The 23161-nt window shown below is 49.4% G+C and overlaps 5 non-coding genes across 5 annotated transcripts; all 5 read right to left on the bottom strand.

Moving 5' to 3' along the window:
- Window positions 1-2829: 2829 nt before the first annotated feature.
- On the bottom strand, window positions 2830-2902 carry TRNAG-GCC (transfer RNA glycine (anticodon GCC)). The gene has a single exon. It is a non-coding gene; the product is annotated as a tRNA-Gly (tRNA).
- Window positions 2903-2968: 66 nt separating this feature from the next.
- On the bottom strand, window positions 2969-3039 carry TRNAG-GCC (transfer RNA glycine (anticodon GCC)). Its single transcript has one exon. It is a non-coding gene; the product is annotated as a tRNA-Gly (tRNA).
- Window positions 3040-4657: 1618 nt separating this feature from the next.
- Window positions 4658-4728, bottom strand: TRNAG-GCC (transfer RNA glycine (anticodon GCC)). The gene has a single exon. It is a non-coding gene; the product is annotated as a tRNA-Gly (tRNA).
- A 5054-nt stretch (window positions 4729-9782) lies between these two features.
- Window positions 9783-9853, bottom strand: TRNAG-GCC (transfer RNA glycine (anticodon GCC)). Its single transcript has one exon. It is a non-coding gene; the product is annotated as a tRNA-Gly (tRNA).
- Window positions 9854-15120: 5267 nt separating this feature from the next.
- Window positions 15121-15191, bottom strand: TRNAG-GCC (transfer RNA glycine (anticodon GCC)). Its single transcript has one exon. It is a non-coding gene; the product is annotated as a tRNA-Gly (tRNA).
- Window positions 15192-23161: the final 7970 nt, after the last annotated feature.

Here is a 23161-nt window from a genome sequence, read left to right on the forward strand (position 1 = left end):
GTTACATTCGAAGCAAGTAGCTCGTACGTGCGGACACGCTTGCGCATCGTGCTTAAAAGAACCACAGCGATAACACTGCTGGGATTTGGCACGTTTACTTGCGTACTTATTCTTCTGCTTTCCGCTCTGCATTCGGTGAACTAGGCCACCGCTATCTGATAAATCATGGGCTGTCACTGCATTGTTCATTGCGGCCTCGGACGCCAGAGCACGGTCAACTGCCTTCTGTAAAGTTAAGTGCTTGTCCTCGACGAACAGCTGCCTCTAGATATCTATTCGCCGCATGCCACATGCAAACTTGTCGCGAAGCGCATCGTCGAGAAAAGAACCGAAATCGCAGGTTTGAGCTGGCCTGCGTATCTCTTCTACAAACTGAGCTATCGTCTGCGTTTCGCCCTGCACGGCGCGATAAAACTTGGCTCTCTCGGCAATAACGGATGGCTTTGGCGACAGGTGTTTGCTCAAAACTTCACTCAACTCGCTTAACGACTTCGATGTAGGTGTATCGGGAGCAGTCAAAGACTTTAACAGTTGGTAGGTTTTCGGACCGATGAGACTCACGAAAACGTCGACTTGAAGGTCGGCTGGAACCTTGTTTGCCCTCAGATACGATGAGAGTCGCTCGTCGTACGACGTCCAGTCACTGGTCGAGTCGTCAAAAGGTTCCATCTGTCCCAGCTGCGAGGCCATTTCGCAGTATTGCCGGTTCCGAAGAAGAGACTGTCAACTTAGCTGCAGGGTCCCGCTGTCGATGCGTTGATCTTCGTCGCCATTATGTGGTGTTCTTCCAGGCAGGCAGGAACCAGGCGGTTGCAGGGACAGTACGCAAAGGTAATTGCTTTATTCCATTGGCAAGGTGACTGGCGAGCACCAGCACAGCTGGGCCGCCGACTGTGATAAGCTGGTAAGAAGTGCGCCGGCTACGCTCGGCGCCGCGGTATATAAGCTCTTATCAGAGGGGCGTGTCGCAGTAGCGCACGTGTAGGTTATCGGTAGACGTGCAGCCACTACAAAATCTACCACTTTGGCACACAAGCACGGTCTCAACAACTATTCCTAAATTGTTTCTAATGAAAATGGCACATCCACCTGACGTGCCTAAAGCATGAGAAACGCAAACATCGTACCTTGCTCGGAAAGGCAGCACCATGCGGTCAGTTTGTTCCTCGCTATCTATTTTCGTCTCTTGTACAGCTATTACGTCTAAGTTGTTCTCCAAGAAAAGGCCACTTAGCTGATACTGTTTGTAGCATTTAAGCCTCGAACATTGATAGTCGCAATTTTTAGTGCTGTGCTGAGATTTCTCGCCATTTATTAAAATTACATACACGCCATGGTGCATACCTCGTGAGCGCAGGCACACCAGAAAACCCGCAGCTTATTTCCAAGAAGCAAACCTATTCCCGATGCCAGCGATCCTCGAGCTTCGGCTTGGGTTGCACGGCTGAAGGCTCCAATCATTGTCTTTATTGGATAGTTGATGAGCGTCGACGTAGTCCCTAAGGAACCGCAGAGCGTCAAAGCTCGCGGCTACGTTGACGGTTTCAACACCCCTTTTCTGTCTGGTGAAACGTTGGGCTTGGGCTTCAATGACGCGCGTCGAGTCACCACTGTTTTCGTTGTTGGTTCCACAGCTCCAACGACGTCTTGTCTATCCGCCTCGTCCGTTGTAGCTTCGCGGCCACGTTTGCCGACGGAGGACTGTACCGTGACGTCCATGCTTTCCGTGTGTTGGCTCGCTGGATCCTTCGAAGGTTCACCGTATTCTGCGCTCACACTTGTCTTTTCAGGCACTTCCCTCACGTCGGGCTTTTCTTCAAGGCTATGGTCTCCTTGCTGTTCATTTTCTTGCGGATACGAGGGCATGTCTGCTGGTGGCATCTCCTTTTGAGTCACTTGACTCGACGTTCCTGCAGCTTCTTCCGCGTCGGCTTCGTCCATGACGAGCTCTGCGGCGTCAGTTTTTCCAAGCGGTCCTGTTACACTTGCGTACGTCTTTACACACGAACTCTCGTCATGCCCAAAACGATGGCACCGAGCACATCGAGGGACACGGCAGTCGCGTCGTATATGTCCCGCGGTGTGACAGCACAAACACACTGGTGCTCTTCCTGGCGCAATTAGCAACGCCAGTTCTCCACCAACACGAAGCTGATGTGGGAGGTCGTCAATCTTGACGCCTGGATGGAGCTGAATGCTCACCGTCCGTGTCGTCGTACTTTTCTCGTGGATGCTATTCACACGCCACTTTTCTTTCCCGACATCTGTCACCTTCCCGAACATGTATAGTGCAGCACGTACATCTTCATCGCGAACATTGAAAAGCAGCCAGTGCAACTTCAGGCGCAGGGCTTGGTTCGCCGGGTCAACTACAACACAGCGGCGACCCTTCACCTTCATTTCACCGATGGTCAGAGCCTTCTTCACGCCTTCCGCATTCTTGAACGTGACAGCCCATACGTGACTCATCTGGTACGCCCCCAAGGCTAGCACCTCAGGGAGCAATGCCAGACGGTCCAACGTATCCCTGAAGTCTTCAACTCGATAAGGCCTGGCCCGAATATCGGCATGTAAAAATATGGTATTCAAAACTGTACGACCGGTAGGCAATGTAGGCAAGATGACTTCGTAATGTTCACGTTCAGCAGGCGCCGCATTCCTGTTACCGTGGCTATTCATTGCCGCAAACACCGCCCCATCGGAGCACATGATAACCACGTCCGCTCTCTTCGACAGACGGAAGTGACTGAACCACCGACGCGCTGCGGCTGTTTCGTATACACAGTCTGGATCATTCCACTTCATCCACAGCTCCTTTCAAAAACAAACTGCGTGTTCCGGGAATCGAACCCGGGCCACCCGCGTGGCAGGCGAGTATTCTACCACTGAACCACCGACGCGCTGCGGCTGTTTCGTATGCACAGTCCGGACCATTCCACTTCATCCACAGCTCCTTTCAAAAATAAACTGCGTCGGCCGGTAATCGAACCCGGGCCACCCGCGTGGCAGGCGAGTATTCTAACACTGAACCACCGACGCTTTTTTTTTTCTTTATTGCCGACTTCAACACGTCAGTTTACAAAATCAGTCCGCGCGAAGAACACAACACGTATGTTAAAAATACGTCACCCTCACTTGGGGTTACGTGATGAGATTAAAATTCACGCATGTGTAGCAAAGCTTCCATTCTTGGAAGCCACTCAGGCACTGGGTCTTGTATCTTGTATCCTTCAATAGCTCTGCTAACAGATTCACAAAAATACTGTCTTATGGGCCTGGCATCAATGTCTGCGTGGCTGACCGCCATCCTGGATCGCCAAATACTGTGCAGGCCTAATATCATAATCATGTCAAAAGGAATCCCGTCTTCACTCTCGACGGGCAGAAATCTAATTCCGAAAGCATCAACCGGTAAGTCTTTTTTAATCGTGCGTTGGAGAATGTCCCAAAAGAAAAGGGCTTCCCAACAATCTAAGAAAACATGTTCGATAGTTTCCGGCTTCCGGCATATGAAACAATGATTTCCCCAAGGCACAAAGAAACCCTTCGCTTCCAAATACGTCTTGACTTCAAGAGTGTTCGTATGGAGCTTAAAGAAGAAACTTTTAACTCCGCCTGGTACAGTCATTCTTTTCACACGTTTTAGAACTGACTGCCATGGACCTGCACAGTACAACGACCTGTACAACGGTACCGGAAGAAAGACCTCACACAGGTCCTTATAAAGTTTCTTTCGCGACACCACTGACAAATATTCAATCGAAAATCGCACTTGCAAGACGCGACATGCCATGTACACCTCTTTAAGGAAGCCAAAAATGCTCCCTTGCATACTCTCCGAACTAACAACCAAATTTGGCAAAACCCTGCCCAACCTAACCTGACACACAGTTCGCAAAAAGGGGTCATTCGTGTCACGAAAAAACATAAATCGGTTAACCAACTGGCGCAGATATAGATGGGCCAAACCTAGTCCTCCAGAGCGGACGCGGTGAAACAGATTGGTGCGTCGTGTCCGCTCCCAAGTGCTTCCCCACACAAAAACCGCAAATACACGGTGCAGCTTCTGCACATTGACGCGAGAACAATGAATTGCTTGCAAGACATACCACAGCTTGGTTACAAAAAAAAGGTTACAAATTGTGGCACGCGCGAAAATAGACCAGCTGAAGCCTTTGAGCCTGTCGGCCTTCTCACGCATTTCAGCAACTTGGCATTTCCAATATGGCTCACTGTCGCGATAATTCTCCAGCGGCACTCCTAAATATTTTACTGGGGTTGCTGTCCAAGTCATGTTTGCGAAATTCGTTGGGGTTAAGGGCCAGTCGCCGTGCCAGAACCCCAAACACTTAGCCCAGTTCACAGCACTCCCGCCCACAGAACAAAAGTCTTTCACAATTTGAACCACAACACGAACGCTTTCGTAGTCAGCACAGAATACGGCAATGTCATCAGCATACGCGAGAATGCGGACCTCCGCCGCATGCAATCGAAAACCATGAACGCTGTTGCTTTCAATAACGCTCAAACAAAAAGGTTCAATGTACAAACAAAAAAGCAATGGTGACAGGGGACTGAACCACCGACGCGCTGCGGCTGCTTCCTATACACAGTCTGGATCATTCCAGTACATCCACAGCTCCTTTCAAAAATAAACTGCGTGGGCCGGGAATAGAACCCGGGCCACCCGCGTGGCAGGCGAGTATTCTACCACTGAACCACCGACGCTTTTTTTTTCTTTATTTCCGAAGTTCACATGAGGAACAATAAGTCACAAACGATAAAGCACTTCAGCAACGCTTGAGCTGAGGCGAGCAAAGTTAAAATTTCTTCAAACTCACTAAATCATCAAGGAGTGTTACCCACTGAGGTTGGTCATGCTTTGCCCGGATGCATTCCCGAAGGTAAGCAGCGCTTTCAATAAAGTTTTCATGTGCACTGCGCGTATTAACATCTGCATGCCTTACTTGCATTCGTGTTTTCCACAAGCTGTGGAGGCCAAGAAGCATGAACAAATCATATGGTACATCTTCGTGATCAACCGGTAAAAACCTGATACCATAAGGGTCTAGTGGTAACTCTTTCTTTATAGTTCTCTGTAGGACGTCCCAGTGGAATATCGCGTTCCAGCAGTCCAGAAAAACATGTTCGACTGTCTCTGGCCTCTTACATAAAAGACAGTTCGTTGTCCAAGGGACAAAGATTCCTTTTTCTTGAAGCCACGTTTTGACAGGTAATGTATTAGAGTGTAACTTGAAAAAGAATGTTTTCACGCCTGGCTTAACTGGCATCTTCTTCACTCGCTTTAAAATATTCTGCCCTGGGCCTCCATGATAAGGCGCCCGGTACAATGGCGCCGGCAGCATGATATCCACAAGATCTTTGTACAGCTTTTTCTTGGGAACACTGTACAAATAGTCTGGGGAAAAACGCACTTCTAGCAACTTACAAGAGAGCACAACCTCGCGCAAAAATCCGGTTACAGCACCACACATGTTCTCACCAGAGCACACTATGTTTCTTGGGAGTAGCCTCTGCAATCGGACCTGTATAACCGTTCTTAAGAAGGTGTCATTTTGATCACGAAAGAAAATAAAGCGTGATACCACTTGACGCAAAAACAAATGAACCAGTCGAAGGCCTCCACTCTTCACTGAAAGAAACAGGTTTGTTCTCCTCGTTTTTTCCCAGGTCGAAGTCCAAAGAAAGACGGCAAATATACGATGCAATTTTTGAATAGAGGTCCGCGAAGCACACAGCACATTCATGAGGTACCATATTTTTGAAATTAGAAAAACATTGCAGACAAAGGCACGTGAGAAAATTGACAGATTCCTTCCCTGCCGTGCTCCCGCTTTCTCTCTCGCCCTTGACATCTCTTCGTTCCAAAGTGGGCTGGGATCGCGATAACATTCTAGGGGCGCACCAAGGTATCGCGTTGGCATGGGAGACCATTGCAGCCGTGAGAAAAATTGCGGTGTAATATCCCATTCCCCGTGCCAAAATCCAGAGCTTTTTTTCCCAGTTTACTTGACATCCAGTCTGGTTACAAAACCGTTCCAGAGTGTTTGTAACTTCTCAAATGCTTTCTCTGTTCGTGCAAAATACCGCTATGTCGTCCGCATACGCAAGTAGTTTCACCTCAGCAGATTGCAGCTTGAAACCCGTGACATAGTCACTGCTGATAATGGCCAGACATAAAGGCTCTAGATACGCTGCAAAAAGCAGGGGAGAGAGCGGACAACCTTGCCTCACCGAAGAGCGCACTGTGAGGCGCTCAGTAAGGTCACCATTAACTATAATGCGTGTAATAAAATTTGCGTACGCCATTTTTACTCCTTCTACTATTACACAACCCAGGTTAGCGTGCTCTAGAATGGAGAAAAGAATGTCGTGTGAAACGCGGTCGAACGCTTTAGCCAAGTCCAGCTGTATCATAGCTATCTGGCTTCCAAGCGCGTCAACACATTCCAATACGGTTCTGGCCACATGTATATTTGTAGCAATGCTACGTCCTCTGATTCCACAGGTTTGGTGCGGCCCTACTAATTTGTCGATTACACTCTGAAGTCGTTTGGCTAGTACTTTCATGTACATCTTGTAGTCGACATTAGTGAGGCTGATAGGTCTGTAGGAACCCACTAACATTCGTTTCTCCGCATCATCAGACTTGGGAATAAGTACAATGTGTGAAATACCAAAGGACAGTGGAACTTTTTTAGAACTGAGAAACATCATGTTTAAAGGTTTTTAGAAGGCAGCGTTCAGCCCATCTGGCCCCGGCGCTTTTCCAGACGGAAGATCATCTATTGCTTTCTCGATCTCTTCCAAAGTAATAGGCAATTCAAGACGCTCTTTTACATCATTGTCGAGTGTTGGCATTAGTCGGAGGAAATCCCCTTCAAACCCTTGCGCATGCTCGCGCCTATTGCCGAAAAGTTCAGCAAAGTATTCCGTAATAGCACGCTGAATCTCACTAGGGTCGCTTGTAATGTGCCCCTCGTATCTTACTTGCCTGATTTCCTTCTGGCAAGCGTACCGCTTTTCATCTGATAGCGCCCGCTTTGTAGGCGTTTCGCCTGCCCACAAGTTATCGCTCCTTGAGCGTATTATTGCTGCTCTATACCTGTCAGTGCCAATTGTTTCGATCTGACACTTCACGTCTTTTATTTCTTTACTAAAATTTCCTGGCTTATTGGTTTCCATCCTAACCAAGCACTCAAGTTGTTCGCGAAGTTCCCTTTCTTTTCCTTTCTGTTTATACCGAATGGCGCTACTTTTTCCTATAGCTTTAAGCTGCACTCGTTCTTTGAAACTTTCCCATTCAACGGCAAAGCAGCCCACTTGCTCAGCTAGTACCCGATCAAGATCACTTTTATTTCCTTGACGAATCCTTCATAGTCTAAAATTTTCTCATTTAGTTTCCAAAGGTACCAATTAAAGCGTGATTTCCTTCCCTTCGTTCCAAAAGTCGCGCTTACAAGGCAATGATCACTAAACGACACAGGTTTTACATCATAGGCTGTGCATAGTGGCACGAGATCAGCAGAAACATACAGTCTATCTAATCTTGCGTGACTGTCGCGTTGAAAGTGTGTGTAATCAGGCCGTGTTCCAGCCGAAAACACACTTCCAACGTCCTCCAATAAATAATCATGCACAAATTGAGTCAACAGTTCCGCGCTCTTGTCCCTCACTGGTCTACACTTCACTCGGTCAGTAGCAGCACATACACAGTTGAAGTCGCCCAATACAAGCAACACCTTGTCACAATTCAAGTACAGCTCAATGGAATCAAAAAAAAACATTTACGTTCACTTTCAACATTGGGGGCATAAACACATACAACGCGCCAGTGTAGGTTTGAAAAAGAAAAATCAACAACCAAGAGGTGGCCACTTTCACATGCAAATGCAGACTCCACACTTATACCTAATGTGTTGCGAATGAAGATAAGGCATCCACCCGATGTCCCAACGGAGTGACACACACACACTTCAAAGTTAGCGCGGAAAGGGGGCACCATGCGGTCAGCATGTTCTTGTGACTCTATCTTTGATTCTTGCACAGCTATTAGGTCAAGGTCATTATCAATAAGCAGGCGATTAAGCTGACATTGCCGCCTTCGTGCTCCCAGCCCTCTAACATTCAAAGTTGCTACACGCAATGGGGTTCTTAGCTCAACTACCATACGTTTACGTAATAAAAAGGGGCGCGCTCCGCATGGTGCCTACCTCTGTCGACCATGTGATTTTCCCGACTGGTGTTCCGCAATGATGTACGGGGGGTCTGTCTGGCCACCCAAAGGGTTGACTGGTGCTTGTCTCGAAGTGGTCTGAGGCACCTCCTCGTCGCATCCTCCACTTTGCATGCGCGCAAACTCGAAAAGTCAGCCAAAACCACCGTGTCGGTCGATACACAACCGACGCTGACATTCCACGGAACACGGGAAAAAAAAATTACGGAGGCAGTTTACCTGCCTGCCGTGACTCGGCCAAAAGGTTTGGACGCGGCTTCAACGACGAACGTCGACTTCCTGTCGTTTTTGGAGGCGGCTCCCCACTGCTACTACCACCAGGCTGCAGGTTCTCACCGGCGCTCTCTTCGCGGGACCGTTTTTGAGCGGTTAGGGCAGCCGCTTCATCGTCGGCGTCCATGGCGTCGGCATTGCGAGGCTCCACGCGGTCCGGGGTTTTCAGCGAAGCTTTCGTATCGGCCACCGCACTGTGACCGCTGTCGCTTTCGGGGTCACGCGGCGCTCGCTGAGATGCCACCACTGCTGAAGACGTCAACGTTGTCGTTGTCTTCTGCTTAACCAGAGGCGTAAACGAAGGCCCATCTTTCGTCTCCGTTTTCCCAGTTGTCCTCGCTGCCTCTTCTGCGTCCGCCTCATCCATCAAATGCTCCGAGGCATCTTCACTGGTTCCAGGGCCGGCGATGCTTGGATAAGTACGGGGGCACTCACCGTCTTCGTGACCGAAACGTCGACAAGCTCCGCATCGCGGCACCTTACACTCCCGTCGAATGTGTCCCGTACCTCGGCAGCGAAGACATAACGGAGGCCTTCCAGGCACAACGACGAGTGCCAACTCACCCCCAACGTTAAGCTGGTGCGGCAAGTCGTCCAGTTTAACGCCAGCTTTCAATTTCAGCGTGACCATCCTGCTCGTTGAGCCTTTCTCTGACACGCCGTGCACACGCCAGCGCTCTCGGACCACCTCGGAGACCTTTCCGTACGGTGCGAGCGCGACACGCACGTCCTTGTCCGGCACGGTGTGAAGCAGCCAATGGAGCTTGAGACGTACGTCCTGGTTTGCCGGGTCGATAACCATGCAGCGGCGTTCTTTGACGCGCAGCTCACCGACGCCTGCAATCTTCTTAACGGCATCCGCATCCTTCAGCGTGATGGCCCAGACATGGCTCATCCGATACGCCCCCAGGGCGATAACATCCAAGAGAAGCGATTGCCTAGCCAACGCGTCTCGAAAATCTTCCACCCGGTACGGGCGGGCCCTGATATCCGCGTGCAAAAAAACAGTATTTAAAACTAAACGCCCGGTTGGGAGACTTGGCAGAACAACCTGGTAGTCGTCTTCCATTTCCATAGCCCTGTTACCGCGGCCAGAAAAGGCCGCTGAAGCCGCTCCAACGGAGCCCGTCATCATGCGTCCGTCACGCTCGGTGGCCGGAAGCAGAATCCTGAACCACCGACGCGCTGCGGCTGTTTCGTATACACAGTGTGGACCATTCCACTTCATCCACAGCTCCTTTCAAAAATAAACTGCGTCGGCCGGGAATCGAACCCGGGTCACCCGCGTGGCAGGCGAGTATTCTACCACTGAACCACCGACGCTTTTTTTTCTTTATTGCCAGTCCTCGACATGTCACTACAACACACATCCCTTAAATGATATACAAAAAAACGAAAAAATCAGTCTGAACCCTGAAACATTCTCGAAGATAAACATCACTGTCGATGAAATTTTCACGTGTGGAACTAGTATTTATGTCTGCATGTCGCACCTGCATTCGCGTTTTCCACAAACTGTGGAGGCCAAGAAGCATAATTAAATCGTAGGGCACTTCTTCACTTTCAAGTGGTAAGTACCGGATGCCGTAAGGATTTAAAGGGAGTTCCTCTTTAATCGTCCTCTGAAGGACATTCCAATAAAAAATTGGATCCCAGCATTCTAGGAAAACATGTTCCACTGTCTCGGGCTTCCTGCATAACAGGCAGTTTGTTGTCCATGGCACGAATAGCCCTTTATCATGCAGCCAGGTTTTAACAGGCAGCGTACCATAATGCAGTTAAAAAAAAAGGTTTTGACCACAGGTCTAACGGGCATGTTCTTAACTCTTTCAAAAATATTTTGCCCTGGGCCTCCAAAGTGTGGTGTCCGATAAATGGGTACCGGCAACATCATGTCAACCAGCGCTTTGTACAGCTTTTTCTTATTAACATTGCATAGGTATTCAGGGCTGAAACGTAATTCCAACATCTTGCACGAAAGAACAACCTCGCGCAAGTATCCTGTCACAGCACCCCACATGTTATCACAGGAGACTACCCTTCCAGGGAGCAGTCTCCGTAGGCGCCCTTGCAAAACAGTTCTTAGAAAGGGATCACTTTGATCACGTAAAAACATAAATCACGAGACCACTTGTCGCAAAAAAAGATGCGCCAGGCGAAGCCCTCCGCTTTTAACGGAAACAAACAGGTTAGCTCGGCTGGTTCTTTCCCAGGTGGACGCCCAAATAAAAACAGCAAAAACACGATGCATTTTTTGAACAGCTGTTCGCGTCGCACACAGCACATTCATGACATACCAGAGCTTCGAAATCAAAAAGACATTACAGATAGGAGCACGCGAAAACATTGATAGCTGTCTTCCTTGCCACGCGACCGCTTTCTCTTTCATTCTCGAAGTTTCTTCTTTCCAGTACGAGCTGGGATCTCGATAACAATCCAAATGTACTCCTAGATACCGCGTTGGCAAGGTGGACCATCGAAGCCGAGAAAAACAACCCGGTGTTACGTCCCATTCGCCATGCCAAAAACCGGAACTTTTTCCCCAATTGATCTGACTTCCAGTCTGAGCGCAGAAGTTTTCGACCACACTCGTGATTTCACACATGCTCTGTCTATCAGCGCAAAACACAGCTATATCGTCAGCATACGCGAGTACTGTCATGTGTGATGACTGCAGTCTGTAACCTGAAATTCGGTCAGAGTTGATAATTGCCAGGCATAGTGGCTCTAAATACACTGCAAAAAGCAAGGGGGAAAGCGGGCATCCCTGTCTTACTGAAGAACGTACAGCAAGTTTGTCAGTGAGATCGCCATTAACTACAATGCGGGTCATACAGTTCTTGTAGGCCATTTTTACGCCCTCTACTATAACGTCAACTAGTTTGGAATGTTCCAGGATGGAAAAAAGAATTTCGTGAGAGACGCGGTCAAAGGCTTTTGCCAAGTCGAGCTGCATCATTGCTATCTGACCGCCAACTGCATCGACACACTCTAATACGCTGCGTGTGACATGTATATTTGTGGCAATGCTACCACCTTTAATTCCACATGTCTGGTGGGACCCTATCAATTTTGTGATCACAGACTGCAGTCTTTTTGCTAGAACCTTCACAAATACTTTGTAGTCGACGTTGGTGTTGTTGTAGTCGACGTTGGAATCGGTCGATATGACCCCACCAACAGTCGTTCTTCCGGATCATCAGTCTTTGAGATTAGAACGATGTGGGACGTATTGAAAGACAATGGAACCTGTTTGCGTTCGTAAGCCTCAGTTATCACATGGAGCATGCACTGTGCAACAGAAAGCCTAAAGGTTTTATAAAAGGCCGCACTTAGCCCATCTGGCCCAGAAGCTTTCCCAGATGGCAGGTCGTCTATTGCTTTTTCTATCTGCTGTAAAGTTATAGGCAGTTCAAGACGTTCCTTAATTTCATCATCTAGTCTTGGCACCACCCTCAAAAAGTCTACATGGAAGCCTTCTATGGTGTCGAGCTTATTGCTAAGAAGTTCTGTGAAATGTTTGGCTATAGCGCTCTCAATGTCTCTCGCATCTTCCGAAGTCCGGCCGTCATATCGGATGCTCCTAATTTCTTTCTGGCAAGCGTATCTTTTCTCGTCTGATAGCACTCGTTTTGTCGGCGTTTCGCCAGCCCACAATTTTTCAGACCTTGTGCGTATGACGGCAGCCCTATACCTGTCAGCGTCAATTCTTTCGAGCTGGCATTTCACTTCCCGTATTTCTTTCGTGAAAGTTCCCGGCGTGCTACTTTCCATGCTCGGCATCCATTCAAGTTGCCCGTTCATTTCTTTTTCTTTTTCTTTCTCTTTATAACGAGCCACGCTGCTCTTTTCTATTGCTTTCATTTTTACCCACTCTTTGAACTCCTCCCATTCAGTTGCAAAACTAGCTGGCTGCGCGTCTAGCAGTTTGTCTAGCTTGGTCTTTACTTGCATAATGAACCCTTCATCCTCCAAAAGCTTTGTGTTCAGTTTCCATAAGTGCCAGTTAAAGCGCGATTTCCTGCCCTTCATTCCTAAAGTCATGCTCGCGAGGCAATGATCACTGAAAGACACAGGTTTAACGCCATAACTTGAGCAAAGCGGCAAAAGTTCGACCGATACATACATCCTGCCTAGTCTCGCATGGCTCTCCCGCTGAAAGAGCGTGTATTCAGGGTGGGTCCCATTGGAAAACACATTGCCAACATCTTCGAGACCATACTCATGCACAAAAGTATTCAAAACTTCAGAGCTCTTGTCTCTCAGTGGCCTACAATTCACTCTGTCAAATGCGGCACACACACAGTTGAAGTCTCCCAGTACAAGCAAAAACTTGTCGCCTTTCAACCATGGTTCAAGGGATTCAAAGAAAATTTTACGCTCGCTTTGTACATTAGGAGCATATACACAAACAATTCGCCACCATAAATTCGAAAATGTGAAATCAGCAATCAAAAGGCGACCACTTGGGCATGCAAATATAGACTCTACGTTCACTCTTAACGTCTTACGGATGAATACAAGGCACCTTCCCGACGTCCCAACAGAATGACAAACGCACACATGAAAGTTTGCTTGAAAGGAAGACACCATGCGGTCAGTGTGCTCTTGGCTCTCTATTTTCGACTCTTGTATAGCAATTATGTCAATATCGTTATCCAGTAGAAGGCGATTAAGCTGGTATTGTCGCCTTCTTGCTCCCAGCCCTCTGACATTCAAGGTCCCAACTCGAAGTGGAGCAATAAGATTAAAGGCCATGTCTTAGAAGAAGAAACGCCTCTATTCGCATGGTGCCTACCTTCATGGTTGACGTAGCCTTCCTCATGACTGCCAGCACCTCTTGACACCGGTCGGCCAACACAACCGGCGCTGACACCGACCAGGACCATGTGCTACAACGGAGGTGGTTTCCCCGCCTTCCGCGTGGCGGCCGGAAGGTTCGGCCGCGGTTTTAAAGTCGAGCGTCTCAATCCCCCCGTCTTCGGCGGAGGCTCATCACCGCCACCGCCAGGCTGCAGCTTCACGTCGACGCTTTCTTCATGCGGACGTTTCCCAGCCATGGTGCTCGCCGCTTCCTGGTTCGTCTCCATGGTATCAATGCCGGGGGTCTCCACATTCCTTTCTTCGGCGACCGCGGCTTTCGCCACCTCATTCACCTTGTCAACGTCGTCCTGTTCAGGCTTATACTGCACCTGTACACTACCATCTGTTAGGCGGGAGGGCCCCGCCTTCTGCTTCAGCAGAGTTGTGAACGATGGCTGAGTATCGCGCTGTGGTTGTCCACCTGCACGGGCTGCTTCCTCCGCATCCGTCTCGTCCATCAGCATCTCGGCCGAGTCCTCGCTGGTTCCGGGGCCTGCAATGCTCGCGTAAGTGCGAGTACAGAGTCGATCACACCTGTCTAGAGTGGCCCGAAGGCTGCTCCGCACTGCGCCTGCGACGCCTAGCGACAAGCGCCGGGTTCGAGATGTGTTGGCCAATAGCGCTAGGCGCGTGCACGCTGCGGCATTCGCGGGCGGCCAAGATACAGGCCGCAGCATTCTAGCCGTGTCACGTTCGCAGCTCAGCTGGCAGTGCTTGTCCAGTGATAAAAAGCCGGTGCTCGCGACCCGCAAATCACGCAGGCCTGTATCTTGGCCGCCCGCGAATGCCGCAGCGTCCACGCGCTTGGCGCTATCGGCCAACACATCTCGAACCCGGTGCTTGTCGCTAGGCGTCGCAGGCGTAGTGCGGAGCAGCCTTCGGGCCACTCTAGAGAGGTGTGATCGACTCTGTACACTGGTCTTCTTCGCGCCCGTAGCGTCGGCCGATTCCGCAACGCGGGACTCGACATTCTTTGCGGGTGTGGCCCGTACCACGACACAGAAGGCACAGCGGGGGTCGACCTGGTACCAGAACAAGCGCCAACTCACCGCCCACGCTCAGCTGGTGCGGCAAGTCATCCAACTTCACGCCCGCTTTCAACTTGAGGGTGACGAGCCGGGTAGTTGAGCCCGTCTCTGTCATACCTTGCACACGCCAGCGCTCCCGGCCTACTTCGGTAACTTTTCCATAGGGCGCAAAGGCGACACGCGCGTCCTCATCAGGTACATTGTGTAGAAGCCAGTGGAGCTTCAGTCGAACGTCCTGGTTCGCCGGGTCAATCACCAGGCAGCGCCGGTTTTTTACACGCAGCTCCCCGATGCTCCAGATCTTCTTCACCGCGTCCGAGTCCTTGAAAGTGATAGCCCAGACATGGCTCATGCGATACGCCCCCAGGGCGATAACATAAGAAGCTAATGCTGTGCCAATGCGTCACGGAAATGTTCAATCCGGTACGGTCGCGCCGAAATATCAGGGTGCAAAAAAACTGTATTTAAAACATAACGACCTGTTGGCAGACCAACTTGGTAGGTGCCCTCCTGTTCCATCGTCCTGTTTCCACGGCCAGAAAAGGCCGCTGAAGCCGCTCCAACTGAGCCCGTCATCATGCGTCCGTCACGCTCGGTGGCCGGAAGCAGAATCCCACTGAACCACCGACGCCCTGCGGCTGCTTCCTATACACAGTCTGGATCATTCCACTTCATCCACAGCTCCTTTCAAAAATGAACTGCGTCGGCCGGGAATCGAACCCGGGCCACCCGCGTGGCAGGCGAGCATTCTACCACTGAACCACCGACTTTTTTTTTCTTTATTGCCGGATTTCTCCTCGTGCAATGGGCAGGAATTCTTGTTGGAATTTGACATACATACACATAAGTTGCATTAAAAACGAGACTCGTACTTTGTCTCGTGTTGTTAGGTTAGTAGGGCTCTTGTGTTAGCAACTGATCAAACACAGGTAGCCATTCTGGAGGATCGGAAAGTGTGCTGTAGACGTCGCGGACGTACATAGTAGCCTCTCTGAAGTACACTTTCGACGGTTGTGATTTAACATTCTCGTGTCTTACATACATTCGCGTCTTCCATACACTGTGCATTGTCAACAACATCAGGAGATCACACGGCACGTCCCCTGTCTGATCAAAAGGCAGAAATCGAATCCCGTGAGGTGTAAGTGTAAGTTACTTTTTGAGTGTCCTTTGTAAAATGTCCCACAGAAAAACAGAGTTAAACAGTCCAAAAATACGTGCTCGATGGTTTCGGGCTTATTGCATATTGTACAGTTAGTACTCCAAGGGACAAAAATACCTTTTTCTTTAAGCCAGGGTTTTACAGGGAGCGTGCCGGTGTGAAGAAAGAAGAAAACGTCTTGGTCGACGCTCTAACAGGCATCATCTTAACGCGACTCAAAACATTACGTTCTCGTCCTAGTACATATAATGAACGATATACAGGCACATGACACATCACATCAAGCAAGTCTCTGTACAATTTTTTCTTTGTTACATCCGAGAGATATTCTATCGAAAAGTGGCTTTTCAAAAAACGATAAGTATCAACGACTTCTTTCATAAACCCTTTCAATGCAACATGATTAGTAGAGTACGATGACACTATGTATTCGGGTAATGCCTGGCTCAAAAACACTTGACAAATACTCTGCAGGAAAGCATCGTGGCAGGCGAGTATTCTACCACTCAACCACCGACGCCTGCTCCTTCTTATCCAGCCACAGACAGCGCGTCTTGCATTCCAACGTCCGGCTGCTGCATCAAGGTCACCGTGACGACGAGCGCTTGCTTGCGGAAAAGCACGCCACTTCCGCAGAAGAAACATGTGTGGTCGTGCGAAATATAGAGCGCGGCGCGAGACAAAGCGTGGTGGTCTAAGATGGAGTACTCAGATAAGAATAGTACACAGTGGCGTTGCAAGTGTTTCAGTGTTCGATGCAATGTAAGACCGCAAGAACAAATTTTACGGGCTCCTTTTGACAACGAACATCCAGAAAGCTCCTCACAGCGTAAGGAACACACTGCTCTGCTTCAAAAATAATTAGCGAGAAATGTCGATGAGCCGCTTGAATCATGCTTTAGCCGCACTGTCGAAGTGTCTGGTCGAATTCTCAGTGAGCGAGTAGAATTAAGGGATTTGAGCTTGGGGCTCTACTATACATAGACATATGAAGAAAAATACACCGAAGCCAGAGACAGTGAAGACGCCCCAGGGGAGGCATTGGCCGTGTGCGGCGCTTGCTAACACTCCCAGTGCTAATGATGTACACGTACACATATGCTGATGAAGTGTTCTTCAGTGTGGTCGCCCTTATTTATCGATGCAAATTAAACACAACAGTTAATTTTCCTTATGCCTTTTTTGGCTTCATTATCTGCTTCTTCGTATACTGTTCTGATGGGATTTTGTATGGCCTGCAAATGACAATAGTCAATCAAGCAATAATTTATTCACCGGGCCCAGGAACAACCATGAGGTCTAATAATATTATCACGATTATTGACATTAATATTCATAACAATAACAATGATAATAAATCAAGTTTGTTAACGTGCCCAGGAACGACCTGGTGGTCTTGGTCGGGAATGGTCGGTTGGGACAGCGGCCGGGATTTGATCTCGCGCTCTTGTGCTTAGCAATGCAACGCCGAAGCCAATATATGCCACCACGGAGGGTCTTTGTGACGTTGGGTAGAGGCTTGAGTGCGTTTTCTATTTGAAAAAAACTTGTGGTCATGCATGAGACACGGAGACAGTTAAGTTCAAGCGAAATGTTTTGCGTAGCGACTTACAATGTCTGGAAGCTGTTGCGTGAGCGTGTTTAGGAGGATCGTTGGCCCGGTTACTACGCAGTCCTTAGCCCAGCTTATCAAGTGAATGTTGAGGATCAGCAAATCGATATTGTACGTGCTGCAAAATGAAAGAGAAAAGAAAGGAAGGAAGATCAGGAGGACAACGAATTGCGGACGACTGTACCGACGATTACCAGAGATTGCATGTATTGCCAGTTTTAAGGAAATTGAAAAAAAAAACTTTGCAAGCATCACACACGAACCCAGCAGACTGACGCCAATTAGAACCCATGTACTGCACGAACGAAAGGCACAGTTGGCATTCAGAACAGTAGGTGAAGTCCTTTCAAAGACGATGAAGGATGCAAATTCACTTGTCACCAGATGAGCACATTTTAGGCATGGGTACACGCATTTTTAGGAGGAGGAGGAGAAAGTAAACTTTATTGCTCTAGAAAGAGTAATTCAGTGGTCGGGCAGGATGTCTTCATCTTCTATTGGTTGATGACGATCTCCGGCCTGCATGGTTGGCGCCCCTATTCCAGGGCACCACTGAGCGTGGCTGCTCGTCGGGCATGATACACCAGCCTCCGTTGGAGGCTAGGGTCGCCGCCGGAGAGCACGCTCTCCCACTGCTCCGCACTCGGGTTTTCTATTTTGTGGAATACCTTATTCCTATTGCACTCCCATGTGATGTGATAAAGTGTGGGTATTGCGCCACACCACGGGCATGTGTCCCTTTATTGACTTGGGAACATTTTGCTTAATATATGCAAATTTGTGAAAGTTCTGGTCTGCAGCTTTCGCCAGGAAACTGCCTGTTGTTGAGTGAGTGTATTATGGGGCGGGGGGTATCTGATCCTCGTCCCTCTATGGTATGGATTTCATCACTGTCATGAAATCCTCAAAGTCTCTGTTTAGGTCCGCTCGGTTTGTATGCTCGCGAGCGATCCTATCAACCCTTTGGTTGCCCTAAATCTCAGTGTGCCCCGGTACTCAAAAGATGGTGTGTCTAATGCGTTTATTCTGTTGGTCAGTGCGGAGGAAGATTTGGAGCGCTTTTTGACCGATTCTACCGTTAATGTAGTTTCGGCATGCTTCCTTGGGGTCTGTTTAATTGTAAGGGATCTATTTGTGCGGTAGCCCTCCACAGCTGCTAGAGCAACAGCCATTTCCTCTCCCTTGGTTACCGTACAATCCCGTGCCGACGCGCAAGGGGTTTCCCTATAGTCCGAGTCTATTACTGCCGCGACGACTCTTTTTTCTGTGTCCCTTCGTTCTCGAGGATATACCGCGGCGTCCGTGTATACCGTGTTCGCCTTGGTTGCTAGGTATTTTTCTACATATATTGCCCTAGCGTTCCGCCTGGCTGTGTGTAAATTCTGGTCCATATTTCTCAGCAGGGACTCTACCTTGATGGTGCTGCGATACTCATCGGGTAGGTTTGCCGTTCTTTGTTCTTCCCTTTCAATTTCCTTGTGCCCCAGTTTTTTTAAGAGCTTTCTGCCCGTGGTAGTCCGCTGGAGTCTGAGTAGCTGTGACCCTAACTGTGCTTTTAGGAAAGGGTGCTTGCCGTCAGTGCATGATAAATAATAAAAAAAGTATTTAGGAATATATTGGCTAGGCTAGTGGATGCTCCAAGACGGTGAATACCTATATTACAGACGGAACAGACGATCACAAAGGGATGGATACATGTATGGCCTGTTTACTTTTATACGCTTATTTTTGTCAGGTTCAGTTTTTTTTGTTCCTATGTAGATGTACATAGTTTAACAGATTCGCCATACAGAAAGCTGTCCCATAGTGTATTTCTCGGTGGTCGCCTGTTTTGCGCAGAAATCCAGCCATTTACTATGGCAGCATAACTGTCGTAAAAGAAGCGGGCCGCATCGCCTGCTTGCCCTGCAATGCGGTGCGACCCACTTGCAGTTTCACTGAGGCCGTTGCTAACTGTTCCATTGGTCTCGTAGAGCTTCTCTGCGAGAAAAGGAGCACGGGAGTTAAGTCTCATTTTATGCATTGCAAGCAGGCTGGCTGTGACCTGGGCTTCTCCCATGGTTTCCTTCCCCTATGGTTCCTCTGCTGAGGACGATGCGTCTGCAACGTTTCCAGTCGCATATGACTATGCTGTGTCACTCGTTGTACTATCGATGAGTTCAGCAAAGTCTTATGGAAGTGCATGCGCAAAACAGGTTATCTTGTGCATTTTCAGACAAGTGATACCGAAATGTAAGGGTGCTGAGCATACGAACACACCCCCGGAGCTGCAGTCGCTCTTACATTGAGCAATGCGATCCGAACACATTCAACCATCCACCGTTTGAAGCTAGGCGGTTCACTGTGCTCGGAGTGGTCTCGTTGGGAAACCGAATAATTCGCTACCGGAAAATTAGTTAATTAATTTGAATTGCGAGGTTTTACGTGGCAAAACTACGATTGGATTATGAGGCACGTAAAAGAGCCACTTAGAACGATACCACACAAGCGAGTCTGCAGGCGCCATTTTTCACGGAGGGCGAAGACTAACTACCCTGAAGGGAATCCTACACCGTGTTGTGTAGTGGTTGTGCTGACTACACGCATGAATTTACCCACTGTAACAACAAATATTGTTTTGTACTTTCTAAATACAAATTACTGTCTACGCGCACGAGGTGCATTATCTTTTTATTTTTGCACAATTTCATTCGAAGAAGTGGAGAACTTTTTTTTAAGTATTGTAAAGCCTCAATAATTATTTTAGTAAGAAACGAAGCAATATCGTGCAATAAACTGCAGCTGCCGCTTGCGGTGTAGCTTCCAAGTAAACACATGCCGACAAGACCACTTCTCAAGGATAACTGGTCCGGCAGCGGGTCGTACTCTCACACTACATCTCGCTGCTCAAGAGAGAGATAAAACTTTATTGTGTCCTTGATGGGGTTAAGGGGTGGCGGGGGTCGGGAGACTAACCCCCAATCCCCCCCTTCCTCAGACGGCGGCCAGTTCTTGCTTTCTGGCGGCGTCTTCGGCCATCCGGACGGCCCAGAGCTGCTCCTCTGGGTCTAAGCTGAGCAGCAATGTCTCCCACTGCTCGGCCGTACTAATGATGCGTGTGTTAGTGCGGGAGGTGTTGGTGGGTGAGGCTTTGGGGCATTGCCAAATAATATGATTGAGGTCGGCGCGGGCTTTGCACGCTTTGCAGAGTGGTGAGTATGCGTCGGGGTACATGCGGTTGTAAAGCACGGGGTTCGGAAAAGTTCGTGTTTGAAGGAGTCGCCAAGTGGTGGATTGAGACTTAGTCAGTGATTTGTGTGCTGGGGGGTAGCGTAACCGCTCTCTGCGGTAGTGCAGTAGAATTTCTCCGAACGTGACCATTCGGTCCCGCGCGTGACCGCGATGCAAAACAGAGGGCTGGTCGGGATCGGAAGACGCAGGAGAAGGATGATGCGCCCGGTGTGCGAGAGCTCGGGCGGCATCGTGTGCGGCTTCGTTTCCAGCCAGACCCGAGTGACCAGGGGCCCAGATGATCTGCACGCGGCGTTGCCTTGAGGGAGGAGTCCCAGAGAGAATCCTCTGCGCTTGGGGTGCTATTAGTCCTCTTGCGTAGTTACGAATGGCCGTTTTTGAGTCGCTGATGATGCAGTGTGCATTGGTAGCCGCGTAGGCCAAAGCGATGGCCGTTTCTTCTCCTACTTCGGGTTGCGTGGCGAATATTGATGCGGCCGCGGAGAGGTGGTACTGCGAACCCGCGACTGCGACGACCGCCATGGCGTTTTGGTTGGGGTAGTCTGCTGCGTCTACGTAGGTTACGTCAGCGGCTTGGTCGTAGCGCTTTTGTAGTTGTTTAGCCCTTTCTGCACGTCGCTCCGGATTGTGTTCAGGGTGCATATTGCGAGGTATGGGCGGGATAACTAGCTGATCACGAATGTTTGGAGGGATGGGTACTTTTGGTCCGAATTGCGTGGTGTAGGTTATGCCTAGGGTGCCTAGAATGTGCCTGCCCGTGGTGGAATGGGCAAGTCGTTCGTATTGGCTAATACGTTGCGCTTCAATAAGCTCGTCTATGGTGTTATGAATGCCTAGGGCGTCCAGTTTCTCGTTAGAGGTGGTGATGGGAAGATGTAGAGCTTGTTTATAGGCCCTCTTGATCAAGGTATTGAGTTTGGACTTCTCAGTTGCATTGAGGCTAAGGTACGGGGCGACATAGGTGATCCTGCTCAAGGCGTAGGCGGTTACCAGGCGTATAAGGTTGCTTTCCTTCATGCCGTGATGTCGATTTCCGATGCGTGCAATGAGGCGAGTGGTTTGGTGTACATGATTATCTAATTGCTTGAGTATGTCCGTGTTTCTGCCGTTTTGTTGGATGCGTAAGCCAAGGATACGAATGCTAGGTACTGTAGGTATGCGTTGCTGGTGCACGCGGAGTTCAATCTCGGGTGGGTGAGGGTCTGGACGTCGACCTCCCCAATTAGGCTTGTACAGAAGGAGCTCCGATTTCTGTGGGGAACACGCCAGGCCGCGCGGTTCTACGTATGCAACGACCTCGTTGATAGCTTGCTGCAGCGTGTCTTGGATGTCTCCGTCGCTGCCCCCGGTGACCCACAGGGTGATATCGTCTGCGTATAGGCTATGCTTGAGGTTGGGGATGCTAGCTAATGCAGGCGGTAGTCCGAGCAAGGCCACGTTAAACAGAAAAGGGGATAGAACCGATCCTTGCGGCGTGCCTTTACTGCCTAAGTGAATAATTGGCGACTGCAACCCTCCGATGGTAATGGTGGCTGTGCGACCTGTAAGAAAATTCTTTACGTAGTTATAGGTTCGATGTCCAACCTGGAGTTGTGCCAGTTGGTTCAGTATGGCCTCATGCGTGACGTTATCGAAGGCCTTGGTTAGGTCTAGCCCCAAGATGGCTCTGGTGTCCAGCCTGGAGGTTTTGTCGCCATCGATAATTTGGTGCTTGAGCTGAATCATGATATCTTGAGCAGAAAGTTTCGGGCGGAAGCCAATCATGGTATTGGGGAAGAGGTCGTTGTCGTTCATATGTCTGTGTAAGCGTGTGAGGATGACGTGCTCGAGGACTTTTCCGACACATGAAGTCAGGGAGATAGGGCGGAGGTTTTCGAGTAGGAGGCGCTTCCCGGGTTTGGGAATCATAATAATTTTGGCTTCTTTCCATTGTGAGGGGAGGTTTCCAGTTTCCCAGTATGCGTTAAAATAAGCTGTGAGGGCTAGTATAGAGTCCTCATCTAGGTTGCGAAGCATTTTATTAGTAATGCCATCAGGTCCCGGGGCTGAGTTAGGGCGGAGTGCGAGGATGGCTTCACGTACTTCTGCTGCTTCTATGGGCACATCCAGGTGGTCGTTATCGGTGCCTGTGTATGCTGGAGCGGGTGTGGTAGGTTGAGGTCCTATGTATCGGTCTATCAATTCTTGAAGAACTTGTGCGTCCGTGCCCGAATGGGTGTGTATAATTTTTTGCAAGTTGTGCTGTTGTGTGTTCTTGCTGTTAGCCGGATCGAGGAGGCAACGGAGGATATTCCAAGTTTTGGGCAGGTTTGGTTGCCGCTCCATGCTGTCGCATGTGCTGTGCCAATTTTGACGAGTAAGTTGTTGTGCGTAGTCTTCGATTTGAAGGGTGAGAGTACTAATACGCTTCCTGAGCGTTCGGTTGAGCTTGTTGCGTTTGTATCTGCGTTGTAGACTGGCGAGGGCTTCCCACATATGCAGTAACTTGCTATCTGCCTCCTGCAGATTGGCCTCCTCAGGCACCAATTTAGTCGCTGCTCAAGAATCTGCGCTCCCAGGACCGGTAGCCTTGTGCCTGCTGCAAGGAACTACTGAAACAGAGTATACAAAGCCGCGTGAGCTCGGATACCCACTTCACGAGTGACTGCAGCAGCGTGGTCCAGTCGGCGGTCTGGGTGCCGGCATCTCGGGGCTGGAGGCCCAGCAGCGTGTACGACTTTTCCTTGGCGTCGGTG

The sequence above is a fragment of the Dermacentor albipictus genome, chromosome 3 (genome assembly GCF_038994185.2).
Source record: "Dermacentor albipictus isolate Rhodes 1998 colony chromosome 3, USDA_Dalb.pri_finalv2, whole genome shotgun sequence".
In the NCBI taxonomy this organism is placed as follows: Eukaryota; Metazoa; Arthropoda; class Arachnida; order Ixodida; family Ixodidae; genus Dermacentor; species Dermacentor albipictus.